The sequence below is a fragment of the Arachis hypogaea genome, chromosome 10 (genome assembly GCF_003086295.3).
Source record: "Arachis hypogaea cultivar Tifrunner chromosome 10, arahy.Tifrunner.gnm2.J5K5, whole genome shotgun sequence".
Classification (NCBI taxonomy): Eukaryota; Viridiplantae; Streptophyta; class Magnoliopsida; order Fabales; family Fabaceae; genus Arachis; species Arachis hypogaea.
This window is the reverse complement of record NC_092045.1, coordinates 73,936,633-73,953,599: the sequence shown is the minus strand read 5'-3', so window position 1 is coordinate 73,953,599 and position 16,967 is coordinate 73,936,633. Positions and strand designations below refer to the sequence as shown.

The window sequence follows — 16,967 nt, the reverse complement described above, 5'->3', positions numbered from 1 at the left end:
ATTCTTGTTTTTCTACCTCCTCCTTCTTTTCTTCTTTTCCTCTGACATCTCAAGGAATCTCTATACTGTGACATAAAGATTCCATATTTTCTTGTTCTCTTCTCTTTTATATGAGCAGGAGCAAAGACAAAAGTATTCTTGTTGAGGCTGACCCTGAACCTGAAAGGACCTTGAAGCGAAAGCTAAGAGAAGCTAAAGCACTACTCTCTGTAGAGGACCTAACAGAAATCTTCAAACAAGAAGAAGACATGGCAGCCGAAAACAACAACAATGCCAACAATGCAAGGAAGGTGCTGGGTGACTTTACTGCACCTACTCCCAACTTCTATGGGAGAAGCATCTCTATCCCTGCCATTGGAGCAAACAACTTTGAGCTTAAGCCTCAATTAGTTTCTCTAATGCAACAGAATTGCAAGTTTCATGGACTTTCATTGGAAGATCCTCATCAGTTTTTAGCTGAGTTCTTACAAATCTGTGACACTGTCAAGACCAATAGGGTTGACCCTGAGGTCTACAGACTTATGCTATTCCCTTTTGCTGTAAGAGACAAAGCTAGGATATGGTTGGACTCACAACCTAAAGAAAGCCTGAACTCTTGGGAAAAGCTAGTCAACACCTTCTTGGCAAAGTTCTTTCCACCTCAAAAATTGAGTAAGCTTAGAGTGGAAGTCCAAACCTTCAGACAGAAGGAAGGTGAATCCCTCTATGAAGCTTGGGAAAGATACAAACAATTGATCAGAAAGTGTCCTTCTGACATGCTTTCTGAATGGAGCATCATAGGTATCTTCTATGATGGTCTGTATGAACTGTTCAAGATGTCATTGGACAACTCTGCTGGAAGATCTCTTCATCTGAAGAAGACGCTTGCAGAAGCTCAAGAACTCATTGAAATGGTTGCAAATAACCAATTCATGTACACTTCTGAAAGGAATCCTGTGAACAATGGGACGAATCAGAAGAAAGGAGTTCTTGAGATTGATACTCTGAATGCCATATTGGCTCAGAACAAAATATTGACTCAGCAAGTCAATATAATTTCTCAAAGTCTATCTGGAATGCAAGCTGCACCAGGCAGTACTAAGGACGCTTCATCTAAAGAAGAAGCTTATGATCCTGAGAACCCATCAATGGAAGAGGTGAATTACATGGGAGAACCCTATGGAAACACCTATAATCCTTCATGGAGAAATCATCCAAATCTCTCATGGAAGGATCAACAGAGACCTCAACAAGGTTTCAACAACAATAATGGTGGAAGAAACAGGTTTAGCAATGGCAAGCCTTTTCCATCATCTTCTCAGCAACAGACAGAGAATTCTAAGCAGAGCCACTCTGACATAGCAACCATGGTCTCTGATCTAATCAAAACCGCTCAAAGTTTCATGACTGAAACAAGGTCCTCCATTAGAAACTTGGAGGCACAAGTGGGTCAGTTGAGTAAGAAAGTTACTGAACTCCCTCCTAGTACTCTTCCAAGCAATACAGAAAAGAAACCAAAAGGAGAGTGTAAGGCCATCAACATGGCCGAATTTGGAGAGGAGAAAGAGGCAGTGAGCGCCATTGAGGAAGACCTCAATGGACGTTCACTGGCCTCCAATGAGTTCCCTAATGAGGAACCATGGGAATCTGAGGCTCACACTGAGACCATAGAGATTCTATTGGATTTACTTCTGCCATTCATGAGCTCTGATGAGTATTCTTCCTCTAAAGAAGACGAAGATGTCACTGAAGAGCAAGTTGCTAAGTACCTTGGAGCAATCATGAAGCTAAATGACAAGTTATTTGGTAATGAGACTTGGGAGGACGAACCCCATTTGCTCACCAAAGAACTTGATGACTTGACTAGGCAGAGATTACCTCAAAAGAGACAGGACCCTGGGAAGTTCTCAATACCTTGTAAATTAGGCACCATGACCTTCAAAAAGGCTCTGTGTGACCTAAGGTCAAGCATAAACCTCATGCCTCTCTCTGTAATGGAGAAGCTAGGGATCGTTGAGGTACAAGCTGCAAGAATCTCACTAGAGATGGCAGACAATTCAAGAAAACAAGCTTATGGACTTGTAGAGGATGTTCTGGTAAAGATTGAAGACCATTACATCCCTGCTAATTTCATTGTCCTAGAGACTGGGAAGTGCATGGATGAATCCATCATCCTTGGCAGACCCTTCCTAGCCACAGCAAAGGCTGTGATTGATGTTGACAGAGGAGAATTGATCATTCAAGTGAATGAAGAATCCCTTGTGTTTAAGGCTCAAGGATATCCTTCTGTAACCATGGAGAGGAAGCATGAAGAGCTTCTCTCAAAACAGAGTCAAACAGAGCCCCCACAGTCAAACTCTAAGTTTGGTGTTGGGAGGCCACAACCAAATTCTAAGTTTGGTGTTGAACCCCCACATTCAAACTCTAAGTTTGGTGTTGGGAGGTTCCAACATTGCTCTGAACATCTGTGAGGCTCCATGAGAGCCCACTGTCAAGCTACTGACATTAAAGAAGCGCTTGTTGGGAGGCAACCTAATGATATATTTATTTATTTTCCATTGTTATTTTATGTTTCCTATAGGTTGATGATCATGTGAAGTCACAAAAACAATTGAAAATGTAAAAACAGAATGAAAAAACTGCACACCCTGGAGGAAAAATTTACTGGCGTTTAAACCCCAGTAAGGGCAGCAAATGGGCGTTTAACGCCTAGTCTGGCACCATTCTGGGCGCTTAACACCAGAAAGGGGCACCAGACTGGCGTTTAACGCCAGAAAAGGGCAGCAGCCCAGCGTTTAACGCCAGGATTGGCAGAAATGGCATTTTTGTACGCCACTTGGTGCAGGGATGAGATATCCTTGACACCTCAGGATCTGTGGACCCCACAGGATCCCCACCTACCCCACCCCTCTCTCTCTTCTTCACCCATTCACCAATCACCTCAATACCTTTTCCCCAAAAATCCCTCACCTATCAAATCCCACCATTCTCTTCACCACTCACATCCATTCTTCATAAAACCCCACCTACCCCACCATCCAAATTCAAACCACTTTCCCTCCCAAATCCACCCATAATGGCCAAAACCTACCTCTCTCTCCACCCCTATATAAACCCTTCTTCACTCCTTCATTTTCACACAACCTAAACACTACTTCTCCCCCTTGGCCGAACCACAAAGCCCCCTCCATCTCCTCTATTTTCTTCTTCTTCTACTCTTTTCTTTCTTCTTTTGCTTGAGGACGAGCAAACCTTCTAAGTTTGGTGTGGTAAAAGCGTTGCTTTTTGTTTTTCCATAACCATTTATGGCACCTAAGGCCGGAGAAACCTCTAGAAAGAGGAAAAGGAAGGCAAAAGCTTCCACCTCCGACTCATGGGAGATGAAGAGATTCATCTCAAGGGTGCATCAAGACCACTTCTATGAAGTTGTGGCCAAGAAGAAGGTGATCCCCGATGTCCCTTTCAAACTCAAAAAGGGTCAACTTTGATCAAAGATTGGACCAAGTCCTCATGGATACCACTAAGAAAAGGATGGAGCAAACAAGAGATCCCACTCATGGACATGAGCATGAGGAAACTCCTCATCATGAAATCCCTGAGATACCTCAAGGGATGAACTTTCCTCCACAAAATTATTGGGAGCAAATCAACACCTCCCTAGGAGAGTTAAGTTCCAACATGGGACAACTAAGGGTGGAGCACCAAGAACATTCCATCCTCCTCCATGAAGTTAGAGAAGATCAAAGAATCATGAGAGAGGAGCAAGAAAGGCAAGGAAGAGACATTGAGGAGCTCAAGCACTCCATAAGATCTTCAAGAGGAAGAACAAGCCGCCATCACTAAGGTGGACCCGTTCTTTAATCTCCTTGTTCTCTATTTTTCTATTTTTTTTGAATTTTTATGCTTATGTTTATCTATGTTTGTGTCTTATTACATGATCATTAGTGTCTTAGTGTCTATGCCTTAAAGTTATGAATGTCCTATGAATCCATCACCTTTCTTAAATGAAAAATGTTTCTATTACAAAAGAACAAGAAGTACATGATTTCCAATTCATCCTTAAAACTAGCTTAATTATTTTGATGTGGTGGCAATACTTTTGACTTCTGAATGTATGCTTGAACAGTGCATATGTCTTTTGAATTTGTTGTTAATGAATGTTAAAATTGTTGGCTCTTGAAAGAATGATGAAAAAGGAGACATGTTACTGAGGATCTGAAAAATCATAAAAATGATTCTTGAAGCAAGAAAAAGCAGTGAATTAAAAAAAAAAAGAAAAAAAGAGCAAGCAGAAAAAGCCAATAGCCCTTTAAACCAAAAGGCAAGGATAATAAAAAGGATCCAAGGCTTTGAGCATCAGTGGATAGGAGGGCCTACAGGAATAACATCCTGGCCTAAGCGGCTAAACCAAGCTGTCCCTAACCATGTGCTTGTGGCATGAAAGTGTCAAGTGAAAACTTGAGACTGAGCGGTTAAAGTCGTGATCCGAAGCAAAAAGAGTGTGCTTAAGAACCCTGGACACCTCTAATTGGGGACTCTAGCAAAGCTGAGTCACAATCTGAAAAGGTTCACCCAGTTATGTGTCTGTGGAATGGATGTATCCGGTGGTAATACTGGAAAACAGAGTGCTTTGGGCCACGGCCAAGACTCATAAAGTAGTTGTGTTCAAGAATCATCATACTTAACTAGGAGAATCAATAACACTATCTGGATTCTGAGTTCCTATAGAAGCCAATCATTCTGAACTTCAAAGGATAAAGTGAGATGCCAAAACTGTTCAGAGGCAAAAAGCTAAAAGCCCCGCTCATCTAATTAATACTGATCTTCATAGATGTTTTTGGAATTAATTGTATATTCTCTTCTTTTTATCCTATTTGATTTTCAGTTGCTTGGGGACAAGCAACAATTTAAGTTTGGTGTTGTGATGAGCGGATAATTTGTACGCTTTTTGGCATTATTTTTAGTATATTTTTAGTATGTTTTAGTTAGTTTTTATTATAATTTTTATTAGTTTTTATTTAAAATTCACTTTTCTGGACTTTACTATGAGTTTGTGTATTTTTCTGTGATTTCAGGTATTTTCTGGCTGAAATTGAGGGACCTGAGCAAAAATCTTATTCAGAGGCTGAAAAGGACTGCAGATGCTGTTGGATTCTGACCTCCCTACACTCGAAGTAGATTTTCTGGAGCTACATAAGCCCAATTGGCGCGCTTTCAATTGCGTTGGAAAGTAGATATCCTGGGCTTTCCAGAAATAGATAATAGTCCATACTTTGCCCGAGATTTGATGGCCCAAACAGGCGTTCCAAATCAGCTCAAGAATTCCCGGCGTTAAACGCCGGAACTGGCACAAAAGCTGGAGTTAAACGCCCAAACTGGCACAAAAGCTGGCGTTTAACTCCAATAAAAGTGTCTACACATGAAAGCTTCAATGCTCAGCCCAAACACACACCAAGTGGGCCCGGAAGTGGAATTTTACGTCATTTACTCATTTTTGTAAATCCTAAGCTACTAGTTCTCTATAAATAAGACCTTTTGCTATTGTATTTTCATCTTGGTAACTATCTTCGAGTAGTCTTATGCTATCTTAGATCATGGGGCTGGCCTCACGGCCATGCCTAGACCTTGTTCTTATGTACTTTCAACGGTGGAGTTTCTACACACCATAGATTAAGGTGTGGAGCTCTGTTGTACCTCGAGTATTAATGCAATTACTATTGTTCTTCTATTCAATTCTCCTTATTCTTGTTCCAAGATATTCATTCGCACTCAAGAACTTGATGAATGTGATGATTATGTGACGTTCATCATCATTTTCACTTATGAACGCGTGCCTGACAACCACTTCCGTTCTACATGCAAACAAGGCTTGAATGTGTATCTCTTGGATTCCTTAATCAGAATCTTCGTGGTATAAGCTAGAATTGATGGCGGCATTCTTGAGAATCTGGAAGGTCTAAACCTTGTCTGTGGTATTCTGAGTAGGATTCAAGGATTGAATGATTGTGATGAGTTCCAAACTCGCGATTGTGGGGCGTTAGTGACAGACGCAAAAGAATCACTGGATTCTATTCCGACATGATCGAGAACCGACAGATGAATAGCCGTGCTGTGACAGAGTGCGTTGAACATTTTCACTGAGAGGACGGGACTGTAGCCATTGACAATAGTGATGCCCAACATACGGCTTGCCATGGAAAGGAGTAAGAAGGATTGGATGAAGACAGTAGGAAAGCAGAGAGACGGAAGGGACAAAGCATCTCCATACGCTTATCTAAAATTCTCACCATGAATTACATAAGTATCTCTATCTTTATTTTATGTTTTATTCATCTTTTAATCATTAATCCTCCATAACCATTTGAATCCGCTTGACTAAGATTTACAAGATGACCATAGCTTGCTTCATACCAACAATCTCCGTGGGATCGACCCTTATTCGCGTAAGGTTTATTACTTGGACGACCCAGTGCACTTGCTGGTTAGTTGTGCAAAGTTGTGATAAAGAGTTGAGATTGCAATTGAGCGTACCATGTTGATGACGCCATTGATGATCACAATTTCGTGCACCACTTTAACTTTAGAGAAGAGTTGGTTCTTATTATATTTTTCTAAGTGAATTTTACCATGTCAAATAATAGTTGGAGCTTTGGAAATTTGGATATTTTCACATACTAGCTTATAAGAAGGTATCAAGGTAATGTAATGTTAATGGCCTGGTTTTCACCCGATTTCTACCTGGTATAATTGACAAACCCCATTTTGAGGGTTTATCTTGTGCTAATTTCAAAGGGGTTTATCAATGATTTCACACACTTTCTGCATGAAAACACAAGGAATTGCATTCTTTTCCTAGTTTCGCCTCATGAATGAAAACATGCTTATTTTGCACTAAAATAGATACATTTCTAATCTTCTCTTGATGCCATTCGATGCCGTGACTTGTGTGTTAAGTGGTTTCAGGATATAGAGTAGGAATGGACAGGAAAAGAAAAGGAAGACGGGTGCAAAAGGAAGAAAGCATGAGAATTAGTCTTTGGAAATTTCCACATGGGCGCGTGCGCGCACCTGGCGCGCCCGCGCGGATAAGAGCAACGTGAAGCCGAGACTAAGAGCCAAGCCACGAGCCGGTTTGAGTGGCGGCTAAGCCAGGATCCTCAGGGATGCGCACGCGTACATCACGCCTCCGCGCACAATACAAGATGCCTCAACAGGCGCGTACGCGTACCTTGCGCGTGCGCGCCGATTTGCGAATGTGTTTTTTTTTTTAAGAAGTCACGTGACTTAAGCATAGAGGTAGTTGAGGATCCCACTTTTGGGAAATTGCTTTGGCGGGAAAAGGCTTAAGAGGACCAAGGGGGCAAGGGTAAAAGACACTTAGTTCATTTTTCTAGTTTTGAGATATTTTTTGGGGGAGAGAGAGGAGAGAGGACTCAAGTTCTTACTAGGGTTCTTCTTCATCAAAATTCTGGATTTTTACCCATTCCTTGGTGAGATCCATTGCAACTTTCATTCCACTTTGTTCATGTAATAGGTTTTCTTTTCCAATTTCAAGTTGTAGTTGTAATTGCTAAAATTCCTTGGATCTAGGATTCAACTTTATGATTTTTGGATTCCATTGATGTTTTGAGATTTTGATCCTCATTATTGCTCTTTGACAATTGTTTGTTGTTAATTCCTTGTATTGCAATATCTTTAATTCTACTTTTCTCTTCATTTTATAATGACCTTCCTTCTTGCTCATTACATGTTTGATAAAATGTCAACACTAGCTATGGAGTAGAATTTTTACACTTGGCATAGGGTTTGGTCATTGGAATAAGTTGAATGGTTGTGTCAATGGTTGATTTGGAGTTAGGGATTGCCAATTGACTTGGAGTGCACTAAAGCTAGATTCCCATGAGGTGAAGCTAGAACTTGTGACTCAAGTTGATCGTTTTCATTTGATTTTCCTCTACACTTGGGGGATAACTAAATGGAGCAAGACCTAATTGTTGTCAACATTGAGTGGACTATAATGATAAGATTTCTAATGCCAACCCTAAGTCAAGTCCTTTTGATAATTGATTGTTTGTTTCTCATTACTTTGCTAGGACCTTCAAAGAACTCAAACAAGGCTTACTAAATCAATAAGATGCACACTTTGGCAATTCCAAGGGAGAACGACTCGGGAGACTAGTACTCTCAGATATAGATTGTAGATTTGTTTGATGATGGATTTTGCGTTGGTTTAGACTATACTACGATTGATCACTTGATAAATTCTATACCGACAAAAATTCATTTGTCAAAATGGCGCCGTTGCCGGGGAATTTGCTTAGTGTGCCATGTTATTGTTTGGATTAAGCGTGTATATATGTACATAGTTGCACTTCATTGTAAATAATTCAAGTGACTAACCCCTCATTCGTTACAATGAATTTCATTTCTCCTTCATTGCATGACGCGTTCACAACCGAATCCGAGCTTAGTCCCTTTTGATCTGGAAATAGAACGGACTTTGTTTCATATTAGACAAGCTCGGAGGCGGCTTAAGTTTGGAAAAGGGGAAGAGGCTTTCACCACCTCAACCACCTTATTAGAAGTGAACATTGAACCGTCACTCAAAGAAGGCATTAATCCTACTTCCATCAATTTCACTAACAAATCTTCTTTTGTTCTAGGTACTAATACCATGGATGCTCCGAGGAGAGTTACTATCAAGGAAGCGGGTGCACCGGATTATGTCCTTCAACCCCTTCACGTAACTCACCCCAACTTGAATGCGAACTTCGAATTGAAGACCGTTTTGATCAACCTCCTACCCAAGTTTCACGGGCTTCCCGCACAAGACCCTATTCGACATCTCAAGGACTTCCATCGCATATGCTCGACTACTAGACGGGAAAGGTCCGATGAAGTTGCTATATGGTTGTTTGCTTTCCCTTTCTCTCTTGAGGACAAGGCTAAAGAATGGTTCTACACCCTCTCGAGTGAAGTTACCTCCGATTGGGACTTACTTAGAAGGGGATTCTTGGATAAATTCCTACCTCCGGAAAAGATGGATAGGCTAAGGAAGGAAATGTCTTGTATTGTGCAAAGTGAGACGGAACCACTCTATGAGTATTGGGAACGGTTTCGCAAACTACTAGATGCGTGCCCTAATCACATGATCGACACTCAAGTATTGCTTGGATACATATGTCAAGGGATGCGAGAGCAAGATAGAACCCTCTTGGACACTTCTAACAATGGTTCTTTGTCCAAATATAAAACCGCGGAGGAAGCATGGCAACGTATTATTGACTTAGCCGAATCCAATCAACATATGAGGCGAAGAGTCAACCGTCCACGGACCGTGAATGAGGTATCAACTAGTAGTGAAACCACCGCTCTAACTCAATCCTTGAATGAGATGACATCCATCTTGAAGCAACTCCAATTGAACCAACAACAACCACAACCTCAATCATACCAACAACAACACCCTCCACCACCGCAACAACACAACCAACAATTGGTCCCTCAAAGAGTATGTGGCATTTGCTCTTGCTACTCTCACTACACGGATGAGTGCCCGAGCCTTCAAGAAGACAATACCTTGGCGGCTACCCACAATTTCTATGACCGCCCCAATCAAGGGTACTACCAAGGCGGTAATCCTAACCAAGGGTACTCTTATCAAGGAGGAGGAAGCTACAACCAAGGAAGTGGACACAATAATCAAAATTGGAGAGACAACCATCAACAAGGGAATAGGGACAACAACAACAATGGAGGAGGTCAAAGATGGGGTAACAACTCACAAAACTTCTCACAAAACCGACCATACCAGTCACAAAATCAACCATACAATCAACAAAACCCACAAAGAAACTACCAAGCATATCAACCACCACATCAAAGACCACCACCCAACCAATCACAAGCTCCTCAACTCACATATGCAACCACCACCTCCAACCAAGACGAAACACTCCGAACCATTATCCAAGGTCAAAAGGAACTACAAAACACACTTGCTTCCAGTCTCACCGGTCTCACCTCTACACTACAAGCTTTTCTTGCACGCATGGATACACCATCAACTCCCACTCCTCAACCTCCAATCCAAAGTGTCATTCCCTCTCAACCTCAACCAAATCCAAAGGGAGGCATCAATGCCATCACCCTTAGATCTAGTACGCAACTAAAAGAGAAGGAAGAAAAGGACTCAAGTCCTATCACAACCACCCAAGATGAGGAGAGAATAGATATAGAAGAGGTAGTGGAAGAGGAGACACCACAAGCCATAGTTGAGGATGAAGCCCAACCAACAAGGGAGACAACCAAGGCCAAAAGAACCTTGGAAGAAGAAGTTGCTCAACCACTTCCATTTCCAACACTTGCGAAGAAAGCTAAAAAGCGCATAGAACTCGACCCCAAAATGGTAGAAATGTTCAAGAAAGTTGAGGTAACCATCCCCCTCTTTGATGCTATCCATCAAGTTCCTAGATATGCCAAATTCCTCAAGGACTTATGCATAAACAAGGATAGAATTCTTGAATTGGAAACCATCCCATTGGGGAGCTCTATCTCCGCTCTAATGGGAACATTGCCCGAGAAATGTGATGATCCGGGCCCTTGTATGGTTACTTGCACAGTCAATGGAGTTCAATTTAGAGATTGTATGTGTGACCTCGGAGCATGTGTTAGCATCATGCCGCTCTCCGTCTACCGGGTATTGAAGTTGCCACCACTAAAAAGGTCGACGGCAAGATTCGTCCTAGCGGATAAAAGCATAATAACCGTAGCGGGTGTCGCGGAAGATGTGTTGGTGAACATAAAAGGGTTGGTGTTTCCGATTGACTTCTATGTCCTTGAAATGCCATCAAGCGAAACCGAGAGAGCATCGTCTATCCTACTTGGAAGACCATTCTTGAGAACTTCTAGATTTAAACTTGATGCTTACTCGGGAACTACTCATTTGAAATAGATGGGAGAATTGTAAGCTTTAGCCTAGAGGAAGCAATGAAGCATCCACCGGAGAACCACTCTTTATTTCGGTGTGATCCAATCGATAACATAGTGGCCGAAGTGCATCTAGCAAAGTTAGATAAGAAGTATATGGTTGAAGAAGCAAATGAAAAGTCAAGTGAACTAAATACCACACATCATACAAACCATCCGGAAACTCAAACTTCAAAGAATGACAAGAAGATGGAATTGAAGCCACTACCACCTCACTTAAGGTATTCATACCTTGACGAAGCACAAGAGCTACCCGTGATAATTGCACAAGAGCTAACCCCTCAACAAGAAGAAAAATTGCTAAACGTATTGAGAAAAAACAAAAGGGCAATCGGGTGGAGTTTGGCGGATCTAGTGGGAATAAGCCCCAAAGTATGCGAGCACTGCATATTCCTTGAAGAAGGAGCAAGACCGGTCCGACAACCTCAAAGGAGACTTAATCCAACCATTCTTGAGGTGGTAAAGAAAGAAGTCATTAAGCTACTTGAAGCAAACATCATCTACCCTATCTCGGATAGCGAATGGGTAAGCCCGGTCCAAGTGGTGCCCAAAAAGTCCGGAGTGACAACAATCAAAAACGAAAGGGGTGAACTTATAGCAACAAGAGTGCAAAATTCTTGGAGAGTATGCATAGACTACCGAAGTTTGAATGCGGCCACAAGAAAAGATCACTTCCCACTACCATTTATTGATCAAATGCTTGATCGACTAGCCGGTAAATCATATTATTGTTTTCTTGATGGCTACTCCGGATACTTCCAAATTCATATTGCTCTAGAGGACCAAGAAAAAACCACATTTACTTGCCCCTTTGGGACGTATGCTTACAAGCGTATGCCATTTGGCCTATGCAATGCACCGGCAACGTTCCAAAGATGCATGATGAGCCTATTTGCGGACTTTCTAGAGCAATCAATGGAAGTTTTCATGGATGACTTTAGTGTGTATGGTGATTCGTTTGAGCATTGCTTAGGTAACCTTGAAAAAGTCTTAGAGAGATGCACCAAAACAAACCTTGTCTTAAATTTTGAAAAATGCCATTTCATGGTTAAACAAGGCATTGTTTTGGGACACATAGTATCAAAGGAGGGCATCTCCGTAGATCCGGCAAAGATAAATGTCATATCCAGTTTACCTTACCCCTCCTCCGAGAGGGAAGTCCGTTCTTTTCTTGGACATGCAGGATTTTACCGGAGATTCATCAAAGACTTTAGCAAGGTGGCCTTACCTCTCTCTCGATTACTACAAAAAGACACCGAATTTGAGCTAAGCAAGGAATGTATGGAAGCATATGACAAACTCAAAGTAGCATTGACACAAGCTCCTATAGTGCGAGGCCCCAATTGGACTCAACCTTTTGAAATCATGTGTGATGCTTCGAATTAGGCGATAGGAGCCGCGTTAGCACAACGCGAAGGTAAGATTCCCTATGTCATAGCTTATGCTTCCAAAACATTAGACGGAGCCCAATCCAACTACACTACTACCGAAAAGGAACTCCTAGCTATTGTTTTTGCTTTGGACAAGTTCCGAGCCTATCTTCTTGGTTCCAAGGTTGTAGTGTACTCGGATCATGCGGCACTAAAGTACTTGTTGGCCAAAAAGGAATCAAAACCAAGATTAATTCGTTGGGTGCTTTTGTTACAAGAATTTGACTTGGAGATCAAAGATAGGAGTGGTTCCCAAAACCTAGTGGCGGACCATTTAAGTCGCCTCGAACACACAAAAGGCGACACCACTCCTATCAATGACTCCTTTCCTTTAGATGCTTTGCACGCAATCTCGGAAGTGATTCCTTGGTATGCCCCAATCGCAAACTATTTGGTTTCACACACTTTCCCTCCTAATCTCGATAAAAACAAGAGGGATACGCTGAAAAGCGAATCCAAATACTATATTTGGGATGACCCCTATTTGTGGAGGTGTGGAGCGGACCAAATAGTGCGACGGTGCATACCTCAAACCGAATTCCAAGCAATCTTGGATGCTTGCCATGCTTCCGAAGGAGGTGGTCACTGTGGGCCCCAAAGAACGGCAAGAAAAGTCCTTGATTGCGGATTTTGGTGGCCAACTCTTCTCAAGGATGCGTCTCTCTATTGCAAATCTTGCTCCTAATGTATTAGGACTGGAGATATTTCCAAGAAGGACGAAATTCCCCAACAAAATATGCTTTTTTGTGAAATCTTTGACGTATGGGGAATCGACTTCATGGGACCATTTCCAAAATCCAATGGCTTTCTCTACATCTTGTTAGCCGTCGATTATGTGTCAAAATGGGTGGAGGCAATCCCCACCCGAACGGATGACGCTAATGTTGTGTACTCTTTTGTGAGGAACAATATCATTTGCCGCTTTGGCACCCTAAGAGCAATCATAAGTGACCAAGGATCACACTTTTGCAACAAAAAAATAGACGGCCTCATGAGAAAATATGGCATCATCCACAAAGTCGCCACGGCTTACCACCCTCAGACAAACGGCCAAGCCGAAGTCTCTAATCGGGAAATCAAGCATCTCTTAGAAAGAATTGTAAAGCCGAATAGGAAAGATTGGAGCATTAAACTCTCCGATGCACTTTGGGCCTATCGGACGGCTTACAAGACACCGATCGGCATGAGCCCCTTCCGGCTTGTATATGGTAAAGCATGCCACTTACCGGTGGAGATCGAACACAAAGCGTATTGGGCCGTAAAGGAGTGTAATATGAACTTGGGTGGGGCCGGCATAGAGAGAAAGCTTCAATTGGCGGAATTGGAATGCTTGAGATTAGAAGCTTACGACAACGCTAGGCTTTATAAGGAAAAGTTGAAAGCCATCCATGACAAGAACATTAGGAGAAGAGAGTTCCGACCCGGTGACCTAGTCCTTCTCTACAATTCAAGGTTGAGATTACTACCCGGAAAGCTTATATCAAGGTGGGATGGACCATACCAAGTGGAGAAAGTAGAACCTTATGGGGTCTACCACTTGCGCCACCCGACAAGCCCGGACATCTTCAAGGTAAACGGGCACCGTCTCAAATTGTATCATGGTGAGCAAAGAAAGAACTCCAAGGAATTTGAAGTGTTCCTCTTGAGGGATGTAACTCTTGAACAAGCACTATGAGCTGCTGGAAGTCCAACTTAAGGATGTTAAACAAAAGTGCTAGGTGGGAGACACCCCACCATGGTAAGATCTTCCTTTGAGCTTTGTACATAGACACTTGACTTCATGATTGTTAGATAGATTTTAATGTCGATTCCCCGTTTTTCTTTCTTGTTTTGTGTTAAATTCATTGATGTTTTACCAAGCAAAATGCCCTGCTATAGTGCCTAAGCAACTGTATGGAGGGGGGAGTTGAAATATCAAAAGTGATGTAAACACATGCAAATTTAGGAAAAACACCCCCCTCTGCGCTGCGCCCTTAAGGCACTCAACGGTCATCTATGCGGACGCGCACCGTGCGCGGACGCGTGGATCACGAATAACAACCCTCCATACATTCACCCGAGAGTTGCGCCCACACCATGCCAGGACCATGCCTGAAGCACAGGAAGCTCGCGCGCACGCGCACATGGTGCGTCCGCGCCCCTGGGCGAAATCTGCCAATCGACGCGCAAGCGTACTGTGCGCGTCCGCGCCGATCGCCCTGCTGCACTCCTGGTACATATTCCAGAGAGTTAAGCCATTCTCAGGCCTATATCAAGCCACCAGCCCAAAACCTCTGCCGCGTGTGCGCACCTGGCGCGCACGCGTCCATACACTGCGAGCACAAGATGCGCGCGCGGGCCATAGCCGCGCACGCGCCCTTTGATCCTGCACTCCTCTCTGAGCCATTTCACAGAGAGTTGAGCCCCCTCCAGGCCCTTCTCATGCTTGGGGCACAACCGCGTTGACGCGTGCGCGCACTGTGCGCGCGCGCCAAAGGTCCTGAAGCAATCTCTAGTACTGCGTCCAGAGAGTTGTGCCACCCCTGTGCCTCCCTTGTGCCCCCAGCCCAAGCGCATGGACGCGCACGCGCAACGTGCGCGCGCGCGTCCCTTCCCACCTCGCCTCCCTGCGCGAGCGCGTACTGCGCGCGCACGCGCGGATGATCGGCGCCAATGTAAACAGGGGCACACTCACCCCTTCACTTTCACATCACATTTTCTTTCCCCTCCCAGACCTTCTACTACACATCCAACTTGAAAAAGGGACACACCCCCCTTTCACCCTCATCCCTCCATACCCTCTTCTACACTACCTTCTACCACTTACTACCTTCTCCACCACTCCCCATCAACCCACACCACAACCTCCTCTCCCATTTTCTTCATCATCTCACAAGGTACTATACTAAGCCACCATCTCTTGTGATTCTTATTCATTTAGTCTCACCTTCTTTTAGTTAGCTTCTTTCTTCTTTTATTTTAGTTACCTCTTTAGGAGTTTTTGTTTTTTTGTTTTCTTTTTCCTTTTTCCTCTCCCTCAACTTAACTCTTCATGGGTATTTGGGTCTCCACTTCACTTGCATTAGTAGATGAGTTGTGTTGCTTGTTTTTCTTACAATCACTGTGGACCGTAATCATTAATATTGGATTGTGGATCACTCCATTGCTTTCACCATCTTCTAATCACACACTACAAAAGAATGCACACCAAGTGTTCGACGAAAGGCATACTTGACTTTTGAGCCCACTTTGACTAAATTGCCTCTCAACTTATCACTTTTAGGCGCATCCCCATTTCCTCCAATCCATCCACTCACACTTTTCTTAACATTACTTTCCATTTGTGGTCCTTAAGGGTATGTGCCTCTCATGCTTCCTTACTTGCATGCTTAAATTACCCTTACACCACACGAATATGATTTGCCTTGCTCTTCCCATGTTATCTTAGTTACATGTTGCAACTGTCATGTGACAATGATACCCATATTCTACGGCATAACTTTTCATTGTATAATCACATTTACTTCCACTTATTTGGGTTTGATGTTTTTCCCTTTCTTTGTTCTCATAGGATGGTCATCAAAAAGAACAAAGGAAAAGCCCCCAAGAAGCCAACTTCCAATAAAGCGCACCACGACGTAACAGCCAAGCCGCTCTTAAGGAAGACTAAGGGCCCCGTTGATGTTTTAGAGAAGGACAACCCTCCTAAGGATTCGAACAAGTTTCCCAACCGTTACTGCGAACTTGTTTACTCAAGAATGATCGAAAGGAATTATCATTCGGAACCCCTCCTAGTCCTACCGGCTCACCTCCGTCCGATTGTGATGCCACACATTGACCGGAGGCAATGGAGGTTCCTCTTGAGGCAACCAAAGGAGGCAAATCTCTCATGGGTAGTGGAATTTTACTCCAACTACCACTCCCCCCTTCTCACATCAATATTTGTGCGCCGAAAGCAAGTGTCGGTCATAGTGGAAACCATCCAAGAAGTCCTTGGGATTGAACCATCATCGGATGTATATGATGCCTACGAAGAAGCCTTGGCTACATGCGATGACCGTGCATTCGATTGGAGCGCGATCCTCCGCGTCATTGCTTTACCCGACGCATATTGGATTCGGGGGACCATAAAGCAAAGACCCAAGGGTTTAGATGTCTGCCACCTCACTCAAGAAGCCACGGCATGGGCCCAAATTCTAGCTCACTATGTGCTCCCAAGTACACATGGGTCATCCATCACCGCCGAGTTGGCCTTATTGATATGGTGCATCTTAACCGAGAAGCCGGTCAACATTTCGCATGCCATCCGCCAATCCATGGGGCGCATTCATGCCAAAGGCAATCTACCATTCCCCGTTTTGGTGACAGAATTGGTTGCAAAAGCCGGCGTCAACCGAGAGGCTAAAGATAGGAGAACATCAATTCCGGTCGATGGTGATATAATTCCGACCAAGAGATGCCTCAAGCCTCCGGAAGCCGCCAAGGACATCAGACTACCCACACCAACTCGCAACACCACCACTTCATCTACATCACAAAAATCGGCCGCCCAATGCCTTGAAGACCTTCACAAGAAATTGGACCGTTATG

At 43.4% G+C, this 16,967-nt stretch overlaps 1 non-coding gene across 1 annotated transcript; it reads right to left on the bottom strand.

The window, feature by feature from the left end:
* Positions 1–653: 653 nt before the first annotated feature.
* On the bottom strand, positions 654–761 carry LOC112718474 (small nucleolar RNA R71). The gene has a single exon (XR_003160813.1). It is a non-coding gene; the product is annotated as a small nucleolar RNA R71 (small nucleolar RNA).
* Positions 762–16,967: the final 16,206 nt, after the last annotated feature.